The sequence below is a fragment of the Myotis yumanensis genome, unplaced genomic scaffold (genome assembly GCF_028538775.1).
Source record: "Myotis yumanensis isolate MYYU_CA2020_CCGP unplaced genomic scaffold, mMyoYum1.0.hap1 SCAF_3, whole genome shotgun sequence".
NCBI classification, from domain to species: Eukaryota; Metazoa; Chordata; class Mammalia; order Chiroptera; family Vespertilionidae; genus Myotis; species Myotis yumanensis.
In genome coordinates, this window is record NW_027223754.1 from 152,886,846 (window position 1) to 152,912,753 (window position 25,908).

At 41.7% G+C, this 25,908-nt stretch overlaps 1 protein-coding gene and 1 non-coding gene across 3 annotated transcripts in view; one reads left to right on the forward strand and one right to left on the reverse strand.

Moving 5' to 3' along the window:
- Window positions 1-25,908, reverse strand: part of SRGAP1 (SLIT-ROBO Rho GTPase activating protein 1) — a 255,335-nt gene that overhangs the window by 173,872 nt on the left and 55,555 nt on the right. The gene's annotated exons all lie outside the window — the stretch shown is intronic.
- Window positions 4,725-4,831, forward strand: LOC139007750 (U6 spliceosomal RNA). Its single transcript, XR_011470914.1, has one exon. It is a non-coding gene; the product is annotated as a U6 spliceosomal RNA (small nuclear RNA).

Here is a 25,908-nt window from a genome sequence, read left to right on the forward strand (position 1 = left end):
ACTCATCAAACTATATATTTTAAATATGTGCAGTTTATTGTATGTCAATTATATGTTAATAAAACTGCAAAAACAATTTTTTTTAAAGAAGCCATTCCACGAATCCAAATAGAAGTAATTAAGGCCAATATGAGGATGGTGACAATAATAGTTTCAAGGAGAAAATGAAAATGAGACATTCCCCATTATTATGCTGGCTTGTTTTCATTGTTCATTACAAAACCCTCTAGTTCATAATGCAGTTTAGGGCAAAAGAAGATAGGAGGTATTTTTAGTTGAAAAGGCTTTTATTGCCAAGATGACTCTTCTGCAGAAGATACGTCAGAGCCTTGAAGAGACCACGTTGTGGTGACCAGACAGAAAGGCTGTTGCAGAGGATGCCGTGCGTCTGCTCAGGTTCCTGCTCCGGAACTGAAGCGCTCACTCCCCCACTTGCCAGGAGTGTTGGCTATGGATGGCTCACAGCTGATTTCCTCCCCAGTCCCTGTGGTTGGCTGAAGGGAGCCACCTCACCCAAGATTCCGCCCCCTCCCAGCTCCAGAGCTCCCTGTGGGATCCCTGCAAGCTTCCTAAGAGGGGCTGTTCCCAAAGCACTGCCCAATAGACTCCACCTGTTGCCCAGCGAGCGAGACCTGAGACAGCTCCCCAAAGCAGCGCAATAGAGAAAGCTGAAAAAAGGGTTCAAGATTGAAAGGAAAGATTTTTAAGTTGGTCAGAGAAAAGGAAAAGCATCCCAGAAAGCACCATTTTCAATGGAAAAAAGAAACCATTATGATTATATTGACAGACAGTAACTGCAAAGCTCACAAAACTAAGGGTGTGCATACTACAGAGTGACAGCATTCAGACACCCCTGGAGTAATGATGAGGACAGGACACTTTGAAGCCGTTGGGTCCATAGCTGAGTCAGCTGAGATGTGGAGCAGGAAAAGCAGTGGGGAGAAGCCGGCTTTTAGGAACTTAGCTGGACACAGAAATGACAAAGGGGAAAGGAGGAGAGAGGCATTTGTCCCTCAAGAAGAATCATCCATGAATATTAATGGCAATAAAGAGTTAAACGTAAAAGAGCTGAATCCAAATTTCTGCTGTCCTTCTTGGGGTTGGGGGGCGGGGGCAGAAAGAGGATGTCAGAATAGGGGAATAGGAAGGGCTCTGTTTGTTTTGTTTCCTGGGGTGGGGGTGGGGGGCCTCCCTGAGGGCTCTGCCAGGAAGTCATCTTTTGTGCCTGAGTAACTGAGATGTGGATCGGTGGCCCAGTCAGCGAGGATGATGCAGCCTACCTGGGAGACCGCTCAGTGCCTGGGTAGGACCGCAGCTGGAGGGCAGGAGAAGGAGCTGGGGGGACTGGGTGGCTCACTCGCGCAGCATGCACCTGCTCCAAAGCAAATTTTCCATTGCTACAGCTGTTCTAGGGTTCTCTTACATGATGCGTGATGGAACACTAGTCCTCAAAATCTTTTTGGATTGGTTATTTCATCCATGCACTATCAGAAGCAACTTGAGGCCCTCGACGGTGCTGTGAGACGAGTCCAACTGTCTTCCTAGCAAAGTTTCACACCCCTGCCTGTTCCTGTGGCCCAACTCCACGCATCAGGGGCAGTCACAAAGCTCTGGCTTTAAACCCGAGCTCTGCCACTTACAACTGTGCAAACTTGGCACGCTACTTAATTTTCTGGCCTCAGTTTCCTCAACTGTAAAATGGGAATAAGAGCATCTTCTTGGAAAGAGTTGCAAGACCTGAGGTATATGTGTCTCAAACATGGCTGGCTATTACAAAGTGAGAAAAGTGCTTACCACTCATTCCTGCTTATGAGCTGAGCTTAACCCTAGTACCTAATATGTATATGCCCATCCAATTGCCAGCAGGTTACATATCTTTATATTACATTACGTTAAGTCCCAGTAGTTATATCTTTACTGAACTATAATTTATGTTCTCGGACCTTTGTTTCCAGGAGTAGATTTTTAAAACGTATTCATCTCCTACATTTCATGGACATTCTCCTTATGGCTTCACATACCAACCACGTGCTGTTGGCACCTAAAAGCACTTAAATGTTGGCCCAGATCTCTCTGCCCAGCTGCAGATCTGGATACTCCATAGCCCATGGACATCCACATTTCTGATACTTTCAGGCAACTCAGATTCAACATATTCCAAGCCAATCATCTCTGTCTTCTTCCAGCCTCCACAGATGTTTTTCTTCCTTCCCTTATACCTCTAGAGAAGTCAGTCAGAATAATGGTTAAAAATGTGGGCTCGGGCCGAAACCGGTTTGGCTCAGTGGATAGAGCGTCGGCCTGTGGACTGAAAGGTCCCAGGTTCGATTCCGGTCAAGGGCATGTACCTGGGTTGCAGGTACATCCCCAATAGGAGATGTGCAGGAGGCAGCTGATCGATGTTTCTCTCTCATCGATGTTTCTAACTCTCTATCTCTCTCCCTTCCTCTCTGTAAAATATCAATAAAAAAATATTTAAAAAAAAAAAAATGTGGGCTCGGGAGCCAGTCAGCCTGACTTGGGTTCAAACCCCATCTATTGCCACGCACAGGCTACTGAATCTGGGACAAATTATTTAACCTCCCTTTGCCCCAGTTTCTTGAACTGTAAAATAGAGAAATAACAGTACAATAGGATGTTCTAAGAATGAAAATGTTAATACGTGTATACACTTAGGAGCCAGCCACATACCAGCAGGTCAATGAAATGTTAATTATTATTACTATTAACTCACTTCACAGGATATAATAAAAGACGGCAGAGCCCATGTATTTCTTACTCATCTTGTATGATCAGTTCTGGTACAGTGCCTTGCACATACTGGATGCTCAATACTTTTTTTTTAAACTGAGAAAAACTTTGGCAGCTTATTGTAAAATTACTGAGACTGTCAATTATTTTGTTGAATGAGCAACCGTACAGACAGAAATAAGTGCTTAGAAAAAAACTGTTCCTCCTGATGCCTTGGCATGCTTCCTTCCACCAGACAATGAGTGATGCATAACTCATTGCACTCCCCTTTCTGAAAACTTTGAGAAACCACAGAATTAAATTTGAGACTCATTGTAGTGACTAGAGTTAGCCTAGATTTTCAGGTACCTATAATTCCCCCAGTTATTTTGAAGGGCTTTTTTTTTTTTTTCCTTTCTTATTGTAATGCTTTTATTGGAAGCTGTCTAAAATAATTTTTAGATGTATTCATAAAAACAATCTATCTATCTAATGAGTTCTTTTATATGTCGGGCATTGTGCTAAGAACAATAGCAAATGGATGGACAATGGAAAGAGTGCATGCTGGGAGATGAAAGAAATGAGATGAAGAAACAGATGGAAGGCAATGTGGGGAGGTTCAGAGGACAGGAAAGAAGACAGGCTCAGAGGAAAAGAAAAGAGCAAGAACAACGTGGACTGATGATGCTCAATGGCAAGTTTCAATGATGCTAATAATGCCTCATTAAGATGTTTGCTGAGGCAGCTAGTGAGCAGCTATGACACTCTTTGTGAGCAAACCTCTTCTGAAGATCCAGTCCAGTTCAGCCAACCGACAAAATCACCACAGTCCCATTAGGACTAAAATAACACCTGTCTAGAATTGTGAAGCAATGAGCAAGAAAGAAGAATGCCATCTTACCCATCAAACTATCACCACATCTTCCAAATAATTTGAGATGGCTTGGAATAAAAGGTAATAAAAATGTAACTCACAATTACATACTTTATTTAGACATCTATGTCATTCATTTAATTGCTTAGAAAGTCTACCTATAAGTTATAGTATGTATAGTTATTCTCAAGCTCGTCCTTTCTATTTAAATAAAGAGCTACAATAGGTGTTTTTCCTACCGTGTAAAGGACAGTCTTGAGGACTGCTAGAATTATCTGGTCATTATACCACGGAAAAGGGTCATAGAGAATCTTTTTAACAAGGCTCCCTTCAGTTTTTTCTTACTGGAGTGCAAATATAGAGAGCTGAAAGAGGGAAAGGGCCTGCAGAATTGATGGAGTGGTTATAAATGTACAGATGTCATGTTCTTTATTTGAAGAAGTTCCTCTAAGGTCATTATTAACATACATTTACTCTTATTTTACACAAAATTCTAATACACTGTAATGGAAGTAGTAAGAGTCAAGAAGTGCCAACCAGGAGAGATAACATAATAAGAAAATATTACATATCATACCTACGAAAAGCAGACAGAAAAGCTCAGAAATCACAACCAGGTGGGGTCATTCAGTCAATAGAATCCAGGCTCATTGGCATCAATACTCCAGGGAATAGCACTCAATCATTTTCAGCAAAATGTAAGATATTAGGGGAAAAAATGACTAATATGCCACAAAAGAGCTTTCAGCTCAGAGGAATCAACTCTTTTGCTTTTTTGTTGAACTGGTATGTTGGGAGGAAGGGCTGTAAGTCCTTCTCTATGAAAAAACTGGGCCACATGGAGGATTTTGCAAAGGATGTTCACACATTTGACTGTCAAGGGCCATATTTGATGAAATCTAGGTAAAATTCTGAAGTAAAATCCCAGTTATAATTTTAAAGAAAACCACGAGTTTCACCCCTTAAGTATATAGCTTGTTGTGTTAGCTATAGATCAGCACAGACATTCTCAAGATAAGTTACTAGTCCGGCTGACAGTCAAATCCAATGGGCTTGACTAATTTATTTTAAGCACAAACACCCTATCATCTGGGTCTCCAGTTTAAAAAGAATAATTACTGTGCTCACTTCGGCAACACATATACTAAAATTGGAATGATACAGAGAAGATTAGCATAACCCCTGCGCAAGGATGACACGCAAATTTGTGAAGCGTTCCATATTAAAAAAAAAAAAAAAAAAGAATAATTACTTCATGTTTGGGCATGGTGACAAGAGCTAACAGCCATTCCTTTTTTTTTTTTTTTTAATCCAACCAGAAGGACAAGAGATTATAGTTAATCTCAGCAGATGAAGCAAACAACAAAACTGCAATCAGTCGGTGAAGAGGTGTTCGAAGGCAAGAAAGCTGAGTGATTCCTTGTGTATTTATCAGGCATTAACTCTGCCTCAAATACCTTACTTGCCACAATGAACTTAACTTTCATAGACCAGCAACACTAAATGATTTCAAGGTATCATTCCCATTCAGAATCCATTAAGCTTCTGACAGTCTCTGGAGAACAACTGGAAAAAACCATCCCAGCCCACATCTAGGGGAAAACTGCCTCTTCTCAGGTCACTGAAAGTGGGGGACAACTATTGTAATGATCAGGGGTTCTGCAGCCTCCACTCTCCATATGTCGACCGTGCACAATTCACAGGGGCTGCCACATGCCAGCGAAAGCAGATGCCCACGTGGGCTTCATGGTGACACTTGGAGGCATGTTGCCTCCAACGATGAAAACACTGGAATGTAAGAAACAAGCGGAGGCACAAACAATTTCCCTAAACACTGTTTTTAAAGCTGATACTGTAGTTAGTGGTCGGCTGAGCATAGAAGAATACAATTAAGAACAATTAGCCATTCAGTTGCACTCCCAAAGGCAGTTTTCCTTGTGGCCTACATTTTAAACAAAAAGCCCAGCTTCCAAGCAGAATCCTCAACCATCCTGGAAGTGAAGGAAGTGTAAAAACTGCCTTCTGTTTCCTGACAGACCTCAATTCCAGACTGCGCTCCCCACCCCATGACACACGGCCCACCCCCTCTCCTTCCTCCCGTCCTCCCTTCCTCCGGGGAACACAACACTCTTTGGCTCTAGCTCTTGGGTTCAGCTTTTTTTTTTAGTAGAAAAAATAGATAAGCAAACTGTCTGAGAAAGGCAAGTTTGACAGTATCAGGTTGGGCAACAGCAAAAAGGAAGGTTGGAAAGGAGGGTGGAAGGAGAGTGTTTATTCATAGGAAGAAATAAGGGAAAAGAGAAAAAAAAGAAAGTTTCACTTTCTAGACGAAAAGGTGATGAGGAGGGAAAAGAACATACTCACTGGACTTGAGAGTTGCAAGGTCTCAACAGATCTTTTAGTTCAGTCTCTCCACTTCACGGAAAGGAAATAAAAGTGAGGAGCCATTAAGCTACCTTCCCAGGTCATAATGTCAGGCAGTTAACATAATTAGAGTTTCTCTGTGAGCACTCTTGGGAGAAAATGCTATCTCAACACTAAGAACAATTACTCTGCTGAGAAACAACATGTTTTTCACTTCACGGTGCTGTGAATGAAGGGTTCAGCGTTCCAGGCAGTATGGGGTGCATTTTTCTTTACTCATTTCTAGCTCCCTTTTATGACTTCTTTTTTCCTCCTTTTTTGTAGGTCATCCATTTCATCTTTGTTCCGTTGTCCTTATGGATTCTTGCAAACTCCCATAAACCTTTTCTGGGACAAAAAGAGATGATAAATACTCATACTCACAGCTGCCCTCCCGAGGGGCATGCTGCTGCACACGCGTGCGTTCAGGTATTCTCATGGGAACTCCCGGAGGAGGGAGGGCAGGTATTATTGCTCTACTTTACATGGTCACCCTGAGAGTCGGAGATCAGTCTTGGGACTGGCTCCCTCATACTGATTCCCTGAGAATATACTTCCTCCTGAGTGAAAATTAATTGAAAGCTCAGTTCAGAAGATCTTTTACATTTTTAAAAAGAATTGTATTTTGCTCAGATTAAATTGAGAAGTACATTCACAAATCTATGCCTTTAAGGAACATTTTCACTCATAGTAAAGACAGGACAAGCTGAGAAAAAACACAATAAATTTCTAAAGGAATTTTCACAAACAGAAGCAGAAAGTGCCAATGTGGTAAAAATTATTGTTTCGCTCTATTTCCATACGTTCACAAATAGCGTAATAATTACCACCATCCTCATCAGTGGTTCTCAACCTTCCTAATGCCGCGACCCTTTAATACAGTTCCTCATGTTGTGGTGACCTCCAACCATAAAATTATTTTTGTTGCTACTTCATAACTGTAATTTTGCTACTGTTATGAATCGTAATGTAAATATCTGATATGCAGGATGTATTTTCATTGTTCATGACCCACAGGTTGAGAACCACTGCAGCTGTTCAACTGCCCAAGTCATCAGTTTTATTTTGACACTATCAAACATAGAAAGGAAAGAAAAAGAGGAATAGAGAAAGCAATCAAGTACTCTTTTCTACTCCATTTCTCATGAGGATGGGATGGAGGGTGTAAGTGTTTTCAAACTTCAGGACACAAGAAACCAGGAAGAACACTCTGGCTCAGCCAGAACAGGTGACAGGTGAGTACAACCAGACCCCTTTTAATGCCTGGCAGATTCCACCGCAAACCAGGGTGGCACCTGCTAGTCCCCATCTGCAAGGGCTCTTAAAGGTTCCTACATAATTGATGGGGCTCGAAGAGAAGTGAAATGTGAACTGACTAAAATGTAAGCATTTAAATTTAGAAGCAGAGAAGGCACCGAGCCAGGCTTAGGCATCCAAACACTTGTTAAAAGACAGGCTTTCCCTGAGGCCCTGCAGCTTCACCTCTCATCTCCTGTGCATCGCAGCCGCTCCGGTTCCTTTAAGAAGTCGTCTTCTCAGGCCACTCGGCCAGCTTTCGGTCCTCCTGGAGCACTTGTCTCAATAGGAAGCATTTAGTCCACATGTGTGCTCATGTGCTCATGTGCTCATGTGCAGAACACTCAACTTACTTTTTGGCTGACCTGGTAACCCCGGGCTGCCTGCTGCTGTGTGGAAGGTCACTGCATATCCCAGGCTCACGGTGCTAGGGGTGTTTCCAGAACCAGTGTGCTGTTTCCACACACTGTAAACGGGGGCTTAACACCGGGCAAAGCAAAGGCTGCTGACGTGGGTGAAGAGCATATAGGAAAAGAAAGCGCTGTGGCTTTCCATTTAGAGTGCAGTCATTTTATTAGTTATTGGTGAGGGAGAACGGTTTTAGGTGAGCTCCCGGGTGTTAATGGCACACACTACACATCTCATTAAGAAGCTTCAAAAAGCTGTTTATTGTTCTCATGCTAAAGGTCCCTATACACAGAGTAATCAAAATGTCAGGACTTTCCTGTCTTAATCCTAAGGGAGATCAGTATTTGAAGAGCATATCAAACTGTCCAAATTCAGCATCCCCGCTTTAATTAATCGACCATATGGGGCCCTGATGTCACGGACAAGTTTGATAGATTTATTTTGAAGTGTGATAATACTAAATTTTCCACGCTAAAGAGAAGTTCTTGATGGTTTCTGGATTCCTTTAAGTTCTGTGATAGATTATATACAATTTATATGTAACAACTGAGAAACTGTCACCAAGATGAAAGGACTATTAAAGATCCTCCTCCTTTCTTTGTTCTATATGATTCTGGACTTTGGGATGTTATCATCAACGTCACAGCTCTTCCCACTTGTATAAGAATTAACTCTTTAGCCTGATGGTGAGTGATTAACTTTCTGACCAAGTAATCACTAACCATCAATGAGTATCATCCACTAAAGCCGATACGAGACTTCATGAGCCAGATCCAAGCACATTCTCACTCTCTCCTGGTTGTCTTTTCCTCCTCCGCCTCCACTTTGGCTCCCTGGCTCCTAGAACATTGCTTGGCAAGAGCAGGCACTTAATTCAGAACTGACAGACTGGTTATAAGCACCACATCCCTTCATTTGCATGAAGATCCTTTTCCACTTGAAAGAGCCCAGAGAAGGTAGAAAGATTTAAGATTAGTTAACTTGGATTTGAAATCTTAGGCAAGTTATAGCCACTTAACTTTAGTTACATCATCTGTATGTGGGAATAATTATAGTTAACTGTCTGTTTCAGCTTGGCTAGGCCACGGTACCCAAATACTTGGTCAAACATTATTCTGGATGTTTTTGTAAGGTATTCCTTGGATGAGATTAACATTTAAATTAGTGAACTCTGCATAAATCAGACTACCCTCCATAGTGTGGGTGGGCCTCATCCAATCAGTTGAAGGCATTAAAAAAAAAAAAAAAAAGACCAATCTCCTCTGAGCAAGAAGGAATTGTGTCATTTTGGACTCACCAAGCCTCCACAATCATGTGAACCAATTCCTTAAATCAATTCATCTCTCTCTCTCTCTCTCTCTCTCTCTCTCTCTCCACACACACACACACACACACACACACCCTATTGGTTCTGTTTATCTGGAGAACCCTGACTAATACCATCTGATCTACTTCACAGAGTTCAGGTTAAAATCAATATTGGATATGAACAGGGTTGCAAATTGTAGAATTGTTGTATCAGTGAGGATGCTTTCAGCCCAATTCAAACTGGCTGTAAACAACAGGAAATGAATCAAGGTATATACTAGTACCTATAAATAGAGAAGAAGAAACTAGTTCACCCGAAGCGCAGCAGCTGAATAATGGTGCTGATGACCCTGGCTCCTCCTGCCTCTACCTTCTACTATCCTGAGTGTGGTTCCCCTTATGGTTCCAGGAGGTTCCTCTTCTTCAGCAGCTACAGGTGCCATATGAGACCAGACAAAGCACACAGGCCATAAAGGATCTTTTCTTCTAGTGTCTAAAAAAAACGTTCCTTTCCCCATCTCCCCGGCCAACACTAGGCCACAGGTCCAACCTTGAACCAGTCTCTGACAACTGGAAAGGAACCATCATAACTGAACAAAACAGGGCCTCTTCCAACAGAGAAAGGAAAATGCAGACTGAGGAGACAGTCTGCTGCAAAAGGAACAAATAAGTTGAAGAAACCATCATGGTTATTGTACTACCTATTCTTCAAGACCTGGCCCAGGTCCCATTCTTCGTGTATACTGGCTGCCCAAGCCCATGTGAGTCCATTTCCCTACGCAGAGAGCCCTTTCTATCCGCACCTCATTTGGCACTCACTGCACACTGTGACACAGTTTCTCTTTTTAAAATATCTTTTAATAAAATTATGCCAGTTATACATGTTCATGAGAAAAACTTCAGAAATATACAAATAAAAGTCACTCCTAGTTTCAGCATGAGAGGTAGCCATTATTAATAGTTCAGAATATCTTCCATCCTTTTCTCCTTTTTTCTATTTATGTGTGTTTACACATGAGAGAAATGTCTCCTTTTTGGTATACATTTTCCTGGCTTTTCAAATTAAAATTTAAACTCCCATACAGTTAGGGGATCTCAAAAGACACTTGCTAGTTCGATTACACACAAAATGTTCAGATAAGCTGTTCGTTTTCTTTGGGGGATTAAGAAGGAAGATTTAATAAAACAGCATTCCAAAACATGTATACTAACTTTTCAGATGCTTTTTTTTTTTTTTTTTTTTTAACCAAGACTTATAAGAAAGCTTATTAAATTTTCTGGCAGCAAGATATACTGTTTTCTGTGAGTTAATGTTGTGTTTAGACCAGAAAGTATTGTGTAATTTCCCTGATGTTTAGCAATTTCTTTTATATTAATAATTAAGCTATTTTTTCCATTTAAAGATATGACATGAATTAGGTAGAATAGATATAATTTTAGGAAGCATGATTCTCAGATAATTCACTTCAAAAGAGATAAGTGCACTGACACCTCTGTGTAAAGCAGTGTTTGCATACACTTAAATCACATTTTTCAAAACATTGGAATTAGTGGCTATTTTAAGGAAATATAGCATAAATCTTATAAAAATAAATAATCTCATGTATCTGCTTTTTGACCTCTGATTTTGCTGACAGGGTTTTCTTGACTTAAGGCACAATTCCATGTGGCATAAGATCCATATGATAAATCTTCCATTGCTCAAAACTTCCATAGGAGTTCGTGGGCTTGTTTTCACTTAACAAATAATAGGTTACTGAACACCTACTATGTGCCAGACTGTGTGCCAGCCACCGGTGACTGACTGGTGTGCAAAGCAAAGGCACACTTGGCTCTCGTGGTGCTCACAGGCTGGTGTAGCGCCAAGGACACTGCTGAGGGCTCATAGGAAATTCAAGGCTTTTGTCCCCATAACAATCCCCAATGACAAAGCCTCTGGTCTCACCATCCTCTTTCTGCCTGTCTATTCTCCATCTTCACTAATTAAACAAAAGCAAACAAGTCTGAACTGAAACACAAGGAACTTAGGTTAAAATAGTTACTGGGAAAACGTGTGGGTGAGGTGGTAAGTTCAAAATGCCAGAGGATGTTGTAGGGCCTCTTCAGGAATTGCATGAAAATAAGTAGCACAATCTGAAAGTTTGGGAGGAAAGGGACATGCAGTGTCTACGGTGGGCCCTCAAATTCCCTTTTACCTTCATTAATTAACTTATTGCAATTACTATCTTCAAGATGTCCAGGAGGCTGTCAGCCTACAGATATTTACTGAGCGCATGGAGGGGGTCTGTGCTCGGATCTTGGAAGAATCACAGATTATACAGCACAAAAGGGCAACTTAAGCTTGAAATAATAATGCATGGGAATAAACAAAAATATAAGAAAAAAATTTTTGCTCAAAATTAAAGCCATTTTAATCCATTTTAAAGATGTAGAAAACAAGGCCTAGAGTGGTTACCCATTCATGATGAATTTTTGAGTCAACCCAGACACTGTGCAAATGTGAATCATCTACCAAAAACTTTAACAAAAGCAAAAACTACCAACATTACCTCATTATTGATGAAGAAACACATTGCAGAAATTATGAGATTTCCACTACAAGACTGGGTTCTTTTTCACTTAAAAAAAAATAATGGGGGGCCTGGCTGAGTGGCTCAGTTGGTTGGAGCATTGTCCCATGCAGGGTAGGTTCAATCCCCAGTTAGTAAACAAATCCTGGGGTGAAGATAAAATAAAAATGATGGGGAGAGGTGGAGACACACTGGCTATATAAATGCATTGGATTAAGTTGTTTGATACACCTAACATTTATAGAGCTCTGCTGAATAGAGGGGCCAATCGCCTCACAATTTGCATTTTGGGTGTTTTAAAGTTTCTATGCTTTATCATCTTAACTTTGAACAGAGCTTTCCTTCCTCATGCACTTTAGATATATAAAATTTTCACTCTCAGAAAGAAAAAAAATGATTTGAACAAAAAAGAGGTGGTCTCAGGGCTCTCTTTGAAGGTTAGAATTTTCTGTTATTTCTCCTTGGAAATACAACAAAGTGAAAATTCAGTCATTCTTATGGAAGTTCATTATTAAACCGATCTCTTTTGTTTTCTCTGAGAAGGCTTTTCAATGCTATTGGAAATGAAGAAAATAGAGTCTCCCCTGTCACATGGTGCCATAATTATTGGAAATTCAGAATGCTGTTATAACGCATAGCATTACTCATCAAAATCTACTGTGTTTTTTTAAACTAACATATTGCTGTAGTTTTTAACTTTAGCTACATATCAGAACCCTGGAATAGAGCCCAGATATTGTTATTTTTAGAAATCTCCCCAGGTGGTTCTCAGGTGCAGTAGGGATGAGAAGCTTGGAAGTATTATCATAAAGATTAGAGTGTTTTATTTTTAAATTTTATTTAACAAAAACTCAAGAGCACTAACAAATAATCTAATTCCTTTAATTCTCAAACAACCTTATAAGGTAAATTCTAGTTTCAGTCACATTTGACAGACGAGGAAACTGAAGCACGTAGTCAATTCCCCAAAGGTCCCAGAGACGATGAATGGGGAGAACCAGGACTGGCTTCTAGGCAATCCAGCTCCAAACCCCAGGCTCTGTTAACAGTTGAGTTGGCCTGATTCTCCCAGAGATAATTCATCTACAGTAAAATGCACACTGCAGATATATCTTCCTAATTGGAGCAATTTTAACAATGAAGATTTTTAATGGATGAAATATTAGCCATTTTTCTTCTTCTAATGTAACTTAAAACTCATCAAAATTAAGATGCTATACATCTCATTTATTTTTCCAAATGACCATGGTATAAAAATGTAAAGGCCTAGCATTCAACTGCCTAGATGAGAGCCTAAGTCGTGATGTTAGAAGCAAATAGTTCATGACGGAGTGATGTCAGCACTGGATTCACCTTGGATATGAATGCTGGTGTGCTACGTATCTAAGGCAGACTATCTTTGATCCTAGGCTAGAGAAGGCAGGCCACTCATTCTAAAAAAGAGCGTCTGCTGCTAAATCAAGATCCAGGCAACACATCACACCTACTTTAAAGCATCTGTTCTTCTGAGCATTATGGACACATAATTACGGATAACATCAAGTGCAGTGACAGTCACCCTCCTGTACCATGCTAAAATGACACCACTTAGGAACTATAAATAGCCTTCCAACAGATGGCATGGCTTGGCTCAAGTTGTGAACTCATTTTTTAAACAAAAGTTTTAAAATAGTTCATTCTTATTCCAGTCATTCACTTGGCAAATATTTATCATCTCATCACTGTATGCCAACCACTGGGAAGACAGTGCCTAGAGGTGAGAAGTCTCTTAGATACATTCACACATTTTATTTTATTTATTTTTTTATTTTTTTAAAAATATACTTTATTGATTTTTTACAGAGAGGAAGGGAGAGAGATAGAGAGTTAGAAACATCGATGAGAGAGAAACATCAATCAGCTGCCTCCTGCACATCCCCCACTGGGAATGTGCCCGAAACCCAGGTACATGCCCTTGACCGGAATCAAACCCAGGACCTTTCAGTCCGCAGGCCGACACTCTATCCACTGAGCCAAACCGGTTTTGGCCATTCACACATTTTATAAGGTTCACATCCTCAAACAAGTTGGTTCTCAAGGACCAAGCCCCAGAGCAACCAAATAACATCAAAGAAGATGTTCCCTCTGGGAGTTCCCTGAAGGGCTCCCTCCTGGATCCTCAGTAAGAGGTCACGCAGGCCAAAAGGATAAAGTCAAGAAGTCCCCACTCTTCATGAAAGGTATAAGTTTACTCAGTTCTGTACTCTTGTTATCAGACTGACTGCACATATTCAGTTTTAAAGTCATACAATAAACCGGCTACTATTGGCATTTTTAAAATCCTGGTACTTCTTAGAAAAAAAAAATTTTTGCTTGTGTAATGCCTAAATTAGAGGATTTATTAAAATATGGAATCAGAGAACACAGCATAACCATGAACAGTTAATAGAGAATTTGGGATCTGCTTAACTCTTGGTCAAAGGTTGAGGTGGGGGAGTGCCTTTTAGAAACCCAATTCATTTGTAACTCAGACCAAAAGAAGAAAGACACCCACTTTCTCTCAGGTGTAATCAGAATAATGTAATAAATCGAAGAACCTCAGAAGTAAAATTACATGGCAATAAAAAGGTTTGGTAGAGCTCATACCTTTTTTTTCACATATCAAATTTTATACATGTCTTATATAGTTCGAGTATTCAAGTTACCAATTAATTAAGTTCCTTAAGAGCCATGTAGTCTTTTCTCAAGTGACTTCCTCCTGAAGTTAACAAATTTTGACAATCTTGTATACTTATATAAAACTAAGAAACTCAAAGGAGACTGTTATTATAGTGTCTTACTTAGTCTAATGAGAGAGAAAATCACCTTGATTATATTATGCAATGAAGAAATTTAAAGTGGGCATTTGGAGGTAGATAATTTTGATTAGAGAGACAGAATGAGGCCATTAAATATCACCTTTATTAGGTACTTAAGTAGCTATAACCTCAAAATTTTATTTCCTTAGTATAAAATCATGTGAAATTTCTTTAATAAGACTGGTTAAAAATACTGAGAGAGCCCTAGCTGGTTTGGCTCAGTGATTAGAGCATCGGCCCTCACACTGAAGGGTTGCTGGTTTGATTCTGGTCAAGGGCATGTACCTTGGTTTCAGGCTCCATTCCGGGCCCTTGTCCGAGGCGCATGCGGGAGGCAACCAATTGCTATTTCTCTCTCCCTGTCACTCCCCCTCCTTTCACTCTCTAAAAAATCAATGATGCCCAGCTATGGCTTGGGTTGATTGTCGTCCACCTATAAACCAGGAGGTCACAGTTCGATTCCCAGTTGGGGCACGGGCTCCATCCCCAGTGTGGGGAGTGTGGGAAAACAGCCAATCAATGATTCTCTCTCATCATTTATATTTTTATCTCTCTTCCTCTCCCTTCCTCTCTAAAATCAATAAAAATATCTATATCTATATCTATATCTATATATATATATAAAACCCTAATATGCAAATAGACCAAACAGCAGAACAACTGAACAACCAAACAACCAGTCGCTATGACGTGCTGACCACTAGGGGGTGCATGTGGAACATGGTGGGCATCGTCAGCAGGCGGCAGAGCGCCGAACATGGTGCGTGTCGGCCACGGCAGAATGGTGGAGCAGGTGAGCAGAGGCACCAGACCAAGGCGCCCGGGGTGCCGGTCGCTGTCATTGGGGCGAGCCTCTGGTGATTACTAAAAATTATTTGCTCCCGTGCACCAAGGTCCCATTCGGTGCTCACACCTGCTGCCAGTGCCGGAGCCACCGCTTGCACCCACAGCCGGTCCCGATCACTCAGGCTGCTGTCCCCGATTACCCCTGAGGGCTTCTCCACCTCCCCCTGCTCCTGAGGAGCAATCAGAGCAGCAGTCGCTGCTCGTACCTGCTGCTGGCACCAGCCCCAATCACTCCACACCGGCAGCAGGTGCGAGCGGGCCTGCACCATCATCATGTGGGAGTGGCGGTGGCAGGAGCAGGGCTGTCGGCAGACAGGGGACCAGGGGCCACGGCGGGAGGGGCCAGGCAAGGGCGTGGAGGATGGGCCAAGACCCGCCCCCATGCCCACCTCAGCCTCATGGCCCACAGTTCCTTTCAAGGTGCACGAATTTGTGCACTGGACCCCTAGTATTTTTAATAAAATAAAAAATAAATGAAAAAAAAATCCTCGGGTGAAGATTGACAAAAATAAAAAATTTAAAAAAAATACTGAGAGAGCTATTTCCTTATCTTCACTCCTTAAATTAAAAAATACCATACTTAGCTACAAAAGTATGAAAAAATATTTAGAAGCCTTTGTAAAATGATGTTGTCAGTATGGAAGGAGATATATATATTTACAGTAACATGGATAAGGGAAAAAAATACATGTAGGCACAGATAAAAAACTGGGAGAGTATTACAAAATATTAAGAGTTTACCTATAAATGACAGGATTAGCATTTTGATTTCTGGATTGGCCAATATATAATTTCAGACCTAGGTGGGTGAGCTTTCAAAGGAAAGGTGACAAAGTTCTTTTCCTGTGGGCCACTAGTGAGTCCTCAGAAAGGGTAGCGGCAAACACAGAGCAGATGTCTCCGAGCGTATGCCATCAAATGCTCTGCGGCTCTCCAGTTATCCTGTGGGTTAGCCTCCATCTGCTTTCTAAATAGGAACTCGCTGGAGTTTAGTCCCACAGCCCAGAGCAAAGGAAATCTCCAGGATGTAAAGGGGGAGTAGATACAGACAGAACAGAATACAGAGGAAGTTCTTGATTATCACGTACGTCTTCAGGGAAATATGGAACAAACGGCCAGTCTAGGGTATATGCCCCCTTTTAGTAACCAAACAGGCCTACTCCTATGGTTGACTACAAGTTCGTTCATTCATTCATTCACTCATTCATTCATTCATCAGCATTGGACTGAGTCCCTATTCTGTACCAGGGTCTGTACTACTGCGGGTGAGTATAAAAAAAGAAATGACAGCCCTAGCTGGTTTGGCTCCGTGAATAGAGCATCGGCCTGCAGGGCTGAAGGATCCCGGGTTCGATTTGGTCAAGGGCACATGCCAGGGTTGTGGGCTTGATCCCCAGTAGAGGGCGTGCAGGAGGCAGTCAATCAATGATTCTCATCATTGATGTTTCTATCTCTCTATCCCTCTCCCTTCCTCTCTGAAATCAATAAAAACATTAAAAAAATAATTTAAAAAAAAAAAAAGAAAGAAAAGGAGTGACATTGTTTCTTCCCTCAAAGAGCTCACAGTTCATTGGGAAAGATAGATACCTATCATGCACTGTATGCCCAGAATGTTACAGAAGCACAGAGCAGGGATTACTTCAGCGTCACTTGATCTAACTGTGGCAACTGGGCAATGCTGGAATGGGATGAATAACTTAAGGCAGTGGTTCCCAAACTTATTTGGCCTACCGCCCCCTTTCCAGAAAAAATATTTCTCAGCCCCTGGAAATTATTTTTTTTTAAATTTTAATAGCAGTTACTCATCGCCCCCAAATGCACCTGTGGCCATCACCGCCCCCCTGGATCGCTGCAGTGCCCACCGGGGTGCGGTAGCACCCACTTTGGGAATCACTGACTTAAGGCATGGTGGGAGTGGATGCTGGAAAAGTAGTCTGGGGTAGGATCCTGGAGGCATAGTCTCCGTTGATAAGGAACTAAGAATTAAGATATCTCATAATAACCAGCGGCTCACCCGGAATGCTTACTCACTTCTGGGTGGCAATGTAAATTGGTAGCACCCCTTTGGAAAACAAATTGGTATTATCATGTGAAGTTGAACATTGACCTAGCAATTCCACTCCCGGGAATGTCCTGGAGAAACTTACGTACATGGGCATGAAGAGGCACACACAAGAATGTTTAGCAGCACTGTTCAAAGAACAAAAGGCTGGGAAAAAACCCAATATCCATCAACGGGGCAATGAATTGATTGGTTCTGCACATTTATCCAACAGACCATAAATCAGCTGTTAAAATGAATGAACTACACATACATACAAAATGTGGAACGATGATACTGTTTTTAGAGGGCAAAACAAAAGCAAAACTAAACACTATATTTAGTACTCATGGATATACTCATAGGTGATAAACACTTTTTTTCCCTAATAAAAGACAAGAGAATTAACAAAAAATATAAGTGGTCCCTTCACAAGATAGGCAGGTGGGTGAGATAGGACAAGGCACTAGAAGATGAAACAAAATTGGTAATGCTCAGTGCTTAGATGGTGGACTCACAGGTCCTTATGCTCCATAATTTACAAACATGTTAGCAGGCAAAGAGTAAATATTAGGTAATATAAATTAAAAGCAACATTGAACCAAGATGAGGGATATTTTTGGTCACATTTCACTTTTCTCCTGACGATATAAAATAACAACTGTACCTCTTCTCAGGACTTTCTGTTCATAGCATACATCACTCCCAAAGCATACATGTACATATACACACACAACACACACATTCATTGTTGAAGTCTCTCCCACCAGAATGTAAACTCCAAAACTGTGGAGTCTTTGACATTCTTGTCCATCACAGTATCCCCAGGACCTAGAAGAATACCTGGCACACACAGTGAATATTTACGGAATAAATGAATTGATGGATGAACAGATGGCCTAGACAGCACAACCAAAGCAACAGAACAGAAAGGGTTTAGTGCACGGACTCTGGAGTCAACACCTCTGGGTTCAAATCCAGGCTCCAGTCAGTCTTCTTAGGTGGGGACCTTGAGTGGGTTACTTAACTCCATTGGGTATCCATTTCCTCCTCTAGCCAACAGGGTAATGAGGTGCTCATGATAACTAAAGAAAAAAGTTAGCACTTCCTTCAGCACATTATGATGATGATGATGATGCAAGAACAACATAATTTCCCCCATAAAGGATTTTTTTTCTTTGGATGGCTGTGAACAATTTGAATTCTTTAGGCAGTTTTTCTTTTCTTACTCTTCCCTGAGGATATGTTTTTATTGATTTTAGAGAGAGAAGAAGGGAGAGAGAGAGAGAGAAAAGATCAATCGGCTGCCTCTGGTACATACTCCAACCGGAGACTGAACCCGCAGCCGAGGTCTGTGCCCTGACTGGAAAGTGAAACGGTGACCTTTTGGTGTATGGGACAACTCTCCAACCAACTGAGCCACCTGATCGGGGCTTTAGGCAGTTTTGGCAGTTTTTCTAGGACCGCTCTCCTCCACACCCAATTTTAAAACATGAACCAATTTGGAATCCTATACTTATTTCGGCAGTTTGGTCAAACTAAAGAGGTCTGCTAGGGAACTATTGTCACCACCAAGCTTCCAGCGAGGATAGCATAATATAATTTGCATCTGCCCTCGCCAGCAGGTTAGGAGACCAGCCAGACAAGAAGAGTAAAAATAGCACCTGCCATTTATTGAAGGTTTTCTCTATGACAAAAAAATATAGAAACGTCACCCTGCTAATTCTTCACAACAACCTCGGAAGTCTGTGTGTCCGAGAATCCTAAAAAGCAGGCTTATTGTAAACGGTCTTAAACTTGCGACTGAGCAGGTTCTGCAGTAGAGGTGCTATTCAAACAGTATCTGGCGATTCTTGAGAAGAGATTTGCACTACCAGCCGTAATACATTCTTTCAAAAGCAAACCAAACCAAAACACAAAAAGCAAAATCCGTCTTTCACATTGTAAATGATGCCGTTATTTTATGGTATCAAAACCCAGGGGCCTTTATTGCTGTGAAACCCATGTGGTCCCTTCTGAAAATTACTGTAGCAACACCTCTACCTCAAAAGGACCAAACTCTGCAGTGCTGTGGGCTTCCAGTGTTCCCAGCACAGTCCCGATAAAGATGAACCTTTCAGTCAACTCACCGCGTTTTTCTATCTGGACTATAGCCAAGGATCCAGGTCAGCCCTCCCTCGAGGCACACCATACCCTCTGGAGAGCTCTGGGTCCCCTTCAGCGCCAGCTCTGTTCAGGCTACAGATCTATAGGGCATTCCAGAGGTTCCAGTGACTTGGAAGAACCTGAGATTAATCATAATAATGACTCCTAACAACAGTAACAAACCTTTAGGCAGTGCATACTATGGATCAGGCAGTATTTATTCTAAGTGTTTTACACCTACTAGTACTTGCTCATTGAATCTGCAAACTATTCATGGGATAGATATGAAGTTTACAATTTGACTAAATCCCGTGAGAGCCCTGACAATGAACACGTGACTTCTTTATGTAAACTGACCTTGTGGAGCAAGTGAGACCTGAGCAGAAATCCCAAGGGTGCCTCTTGAGTCAGTGGCTCCCAATGGCCTGGCCTCCAGTTTTGATCAAGCACCTCCCTCTCCAGTTTAAACTGCTACATCTCCAGAATTTACCAAGTGGGACTAAAGAAGGAGGACGGTGGGGAGGGAGCAGAGGCAGGAGTACTTAATAATTGTCACATCCCACATCCTACATCCTGACCACTTCTCATCAAGTCTACTGGCCTGCTTGCAATTCCCAGACTTGTCTCATGTCCCAAGACTTTTACATCAGCCAAACTGCATACACACACACACACACACACACACACACACGTGTATGTATATATGTGAATGTATATATGTATGTATATATGTATCACTGTATATTACTGATTTCAGAGAGAGGAAGGGAGAGGGAGAGACAGAAACATAACAATGAGAGAGAATCATTGATCAGCTGCCTTCTGCACATCCTACTGGGGATCAAGCCTGCAACCCCAGCATGTACCCTGACAGGGAATCGAACCAGTAACCTCTGGATTCATGGGCTCACGCTCAAGCCCTGAGCCACACCAACAGGGCCATTCAGGGCACCTCATCCTCTTCTCTGCTTTCAACAAAGCCACTACTTACTCTTGGAATTTCTTCCCGAGTAACACGTCTCCTGTCATCTCCTTCTAGCCCCTCGATGCTCAGTACACCCTGAGCACGTTCCCTATACCCTGTAATCACTGGTCTCCTTTTTATTATATACTTTACTTTGTCCATCTCCCCTGGAAACTTTTAGCATCTTGACACCACGGTGACATTTGCTTTCCCAGTGTCTGACATAAAGCTGGTTGGGCTGCTGCAGACAAGCGGTACATGTCTTCTGACTGAAGGAACCAAGTAAGGAAACCATCGCTCCTGGTGGGCAGCACATCCTCTCTCACCACCCGCCCTGGCAGAACCAGCGGGATGGGAGGGTGGGAGAGGGAGGGGTCCCTGCCTGGTTAGTAATGAAGGACTCACAGAGAACCACTTAGGGAGCTTTGCTTCCAGCCCTAGGATTGACACTGCATCTTTTTCCATCAAACAATAACCATCACTACCACCTATGACCAAAGCTTGCATTTATTCCTTGGGACTTCTGGCTTCACTAATACCCAAGTTTCTGAACAGCCTCTCTTACGTTTCGTGAAAGGGCTGCTCACAATGTTTTGAGCAGAGTTTCTGTGCTGAGAGTTACTTTTTCTCTTCAGGGTAAATCACATTTGGTTTTCCTTTCTTCTTCTAATAAATGCTGTTTAAAAGGCTGGAGGCACTGAAGGCAAAGAGAGAAAGATCCATCCTGAAGTTGTTCATCAATATGGAATTTCCCTGGGCACCGGGTGACCTCAGCATTTTTCACATTTCCACGGGTCTCCTTGGAGACGGTTGCTATGCCCACTCAGTGTCCCCGGCTGAAATCTTCAAAATGTGGATCGCTGCCTTTATTCGCTGTCCTCCTCTTTATTAACTGGTTTCCCCTCACACATAGTTTCTTTCTTCATGAATATAATCTGCCCATAATTTTTGGTATCGCATAATACTCCATACTAACAGAGAATATCCCGACTCTGTCGGTTCCTCTGGAAATGCGTTGATTTGGATTACAGCATTTGACAGTGCATTTATATTTTCGTTTCCTGGTTCCCTGAAAGGAAATCATTCATATGGCAGCCCACCCTGCCCACCTCCTCTTCTTCAAAAATACTAATCTGCAGGGGGAGAAACTGAACCCTGAGCGTAAAATATCCAACCTGGTTGATTCTTCTCATGTTGCTTACTTAATAAGCTATTGGCTTGGAGTATCTCGAGATTAATTTTTAAATGGCTGCAACTTTTCTTTTTCTCCTTTTGACTAGTTAATGTAAATATACTTAAAAAAAACTTTATTGCTGAAAGTATTACATAGGTCCTCCGCCCCAATTAACCTCTCCCAGGCCTCTCCTGACCTCACCACCAGGTCCTCACCACCTGCAAATATACTTTTATTTTATTCTACATGCATTACTGATATTTCAAATACCTCCAATTTTTATTTCATGATGGCTATTTCTTATAAATGTATCAGAGGAAAAAGCACAAGAAATGCTGTAAACTAAAACAAAATCTAAGTAGGGGCTGCCTGATGACCAAGGAAAGGTAAAGTGCAACATCCAAGAGCAACCCCAGCGAGGTTAACTGCGTTCCTGAGAGCTAGAATTCAAATGCAAATTAAAAGATAGATCCTTCAGGGCATTTCCACAGCCCCGATTAAGTAAATCTGCAGAATAGGAAACACATCTAGAAGAAAAAAACAGTGAATGGATCATAGGAAATCGTTTTTTTAGACAGAAATTTGTAGGGGTTTATTTAGCTACCATATTTTTGAAAAGAGGAGCAACTCAAGGACAAAAACTAAAATTTAAATCTTCAAGGAGGGAATGCCCAAGCAGCAGGATTATAATCATGTGAATCAGTGGCAACAGGATACAAAGGCCTTTTATTAGTGCAAGTTACACATAAAAGAATGCAAATCTCAGTTTGTTCATGTGGGAAAAAATAGCGCTACCTAAATTTAGGCTAGTAGTATTTATTTATAGCAATGTTGAACTGTTGGCGACTTTATAAGCAGTTATACATTAGAAATGAATTCTTCTGGACCTGTTTTAAACGTTGCTTTAGCTTCTGTGGAGCCTGCAAGCTGATGAATCAAGTTAGGTCACTAACACCAAAACCATAAAAATAAACAGCTAGAACTCACTAATTCATGTGTTCATTCAATCAACAACACTTAATGAACACTCGTTCTGTATCAGGAACTATGGTTGGCATTTGGGATACATAAGTGATTAAGACCTGTCTTAACCACCTTAAGGATTTAGTGGAAAAGACAGAACCATAAACAGACAACTGCAGTCTGACAGAAGTACAACGACAGAGGCATGGAACAGCATAATTAAGTCTTCACAAAGGGACAAGTGCCGTTATGAAGGACAGTTCCATGAGAACTGCAGTTTCATTGTTCCTCCTGCCAAATTCATTAGTGTTGACAGGAAAATATTGTTCGTAGAAAGATGAACCTTGCCCTGAAGGTGCTGATAGCCTAGCACAGGGACAGGGAAGAAAAATGACAAGTACTTCTCAACTACTCCTGGTGAAGGGCCAGTTTTTAGAAATATTTAAATCCTTCACAGACTCATAGTTTTGTAACATATGTTTTTGAACACGAGAAAATTAAAAAAAAAAAAGAAAGAAATAAAAATTCTAAATGCTTACCTTTGATTTTTGTATTTATTTCACAGAGAACCAGCAATATACATTTCTGTCCATGGACAAGCACTGCCATAATGAATTACAAGTGCTAACATGAACGTCTATAAGCTGCTATCGCAATGAAAGAAGTGATCCGTTTATGGAGAGAGGGGTAGTCAATCTAAGGAAACGCTTTCTAGATGATGTGACCCTTGAACTGTGTCTTAAAAAAGTAGGGTTTGCCAAAAACAAAAATATAGTGAGGGGTAGAAAGAATAGAGGTAAGAAAAGCAAGAACTTCTATATAATTAAGTAATGAGGGAAGGGAAGAGGCCAGTTAGGGAGGGTCATAGAAGTAGAATATGCACCCCATTTGGTGAAACTTCAAACAGAGGAATAAAAAAAGAAAGCAGCTGATGCCCTTGCTGAGTATTTAAAATAGTATTACAAAAACAACTCCAGTGACAATCACCGGTGAACTTAATCCCTCTGGGTGGAGCTCATTAAATACCCCTTTATATTTATACTAGAGACCCGGTGCACAAATTCGTGGCACCCGTGGGGTCCCTCAGCCTTGCCTGCGGGGATCAGGCCGAAACCAACTCTCCGACATCCGAGGGGTCCCAGATTGTGAGAGGGCAGTTCTTGGGTGATGCACCCCAAAATCGGGCTCCCGCCTCTCTGGTTCTGGGGGCATCACCTGAGAACTGCAGCTGCCAAGTCACTGCAGCTCTGCAGCTCCTGCGTTGAGCATCTGCCCCCTGGTAGTCACAGCTACTGGTCGGATGGTCAAATGGTCGGACGGTCGCTTAGGCTTTTATATATATAGATGAGTTCCTTTTTCTTTAGAGCTGGCGTTGTACGGCTGAGCTAACTCTAAAATACTGGAGAAAAATTCCCATTGGGCCAGGCCTAGAGAGAGTTTTCAGATGTGAAGGGGAAGGGATTATAGTCCTCCTTTTATTTCTTTGTTTTTACTTTTCTCTCTCTCCTTGCATATGGGCCCAGGGTCAAGAGTGTGGGCTCTCTCTAGTGCTGCTTTTACTTGCTCATGACCATGGATAAAATTTACTTACCCCACCAGCTTCCTCCGCTCTAAAAGAGAGACAGCGGCAGTTCTGCCTCACACGGTTACCATAATGTGAGCTTCAGTGAGTCAATACAAGTAAAGCACTCATAACAGTACCTGACAGATTGTCAGTGATTGATAAGTGTCACTGAGTTATTAATATCATTAAAAGTACAAGGAGATGAAATTGGATGGATGGATAATATTCCTCTTCTCCTCCAACCCCCTGAGTCATTCACATAAGTTTCTAAAAGTAGGACGAAATAGGCTTCCTAATTCTAACCATGTGCATCACCCACTATTTCTCCAGCATCACTGTACACCTAAACATGTATTACAGGTGGAGAAAATAGAGCTAATGATAGGTCTCTGGAGTAAAATGACTGAGGAAAATCAATAGAGAAGAGCTTATTTTCTGTCCGGATCCTACCTTAGTTCTTCCTAAAATTAGAAGCCAGTAGTTTGGGGTTATTGAGAGGAAACCGGAATGAGACGAGACTGTTTAGGCAGGCTTTATTTAAAACATGTAGCACCTCTGAGAAATGTAAAGTAATCGGGGTGATGCTCCGATATTGTAAAGGGTGGGATGGTTGTCCAGAGTTCTCGGAGAGCTGGACAACAACTGGGGATCCGAGAATAAGCACCGTGGTGCCACTCCACACAGAGGCTTACACAAGGGGATGTAGTAACTTGGGGTCAGGAATGTAAGAGTTTAACTTAATTTAGCAGCTGTGGAGCCTGCAGCAGCCAAATCTAGTGGTCTTTTCAGAGAGATCAGCCTAAGGCACCGCGTCTAGACAAAACACCACCTCTGCACACTCGGGCACAGAGGCTCCCAATATCAGCGCAAATTCCAGAGATAGAACCAAGGCCACCTTAGATGTTGCTAGCACATCAGTAGGAACAAGAAAATGACCTAGAAGCCACAGTGTTCTAGGGGCTGCCTTAAGGATGACATAGGCATTCGATAGGCATTTAGTATCTTAGATAATATTAGTAAGCTTTTCTTTTCCTTTTTTTTTTTTTTTACTTAGGCCTCAATTAATGACTGTCATTCGTTTTCATTAATACTTTTTATTAATTTCAGAGAGGAAGGGAGAGGGAGAGAGAGAGAGATGGAAACATCAATGATGAGAGAGAATCACTGATTGGCTGCCTCCTGCACACCCCACACTGGAGATGGAGCCCGCAACCCAGGCACATGCCCTTGACCGAAATCAAACCCAGGTCCCTTCAGTCCGCAGGCAGACGCTCTATCTACTGAGCCAAGACAGCTAAGGCAAAGAAAGATAAATATAACAGAGAGCCTTTTAAAAAATAGTGAAGATGTGTCAGAGGTAGGGTCCTAGAAAAGAAGAGAGAAAAAGGAAAAGTGTGGGAGCTTGGGGTTTCCTCAACGTGTTTTTCTTCTGGCTACTCTCCATGCTCAACCCCTCAGGGATAAACAGATAGCCCCGTCTCCCAGGAATATGATTTGAGCAGAGTCACACCAGGACTGAAGCATTTGGAGTTGAATTATTTGAATGTCAGCATCCCAGAGACAGTGTCCTTGAATTCTTACAACTTTGTTCCACAGAGCTAGCCTGGATCCTGGTTGCTCAACTCTCTTCAGTTCTGCCTCCCATTATTAGAATCCCAATAAATTCCCCCAAAGCTTATTGTGTCATCCCAAGTCAGCTTGTTGGGAGGAGACAGCTTTTTTTTAGATATTCAGGGAATATTGAGGACAGATGCAAGTACCCTGAGACTTACCGAGGTAAAGTGC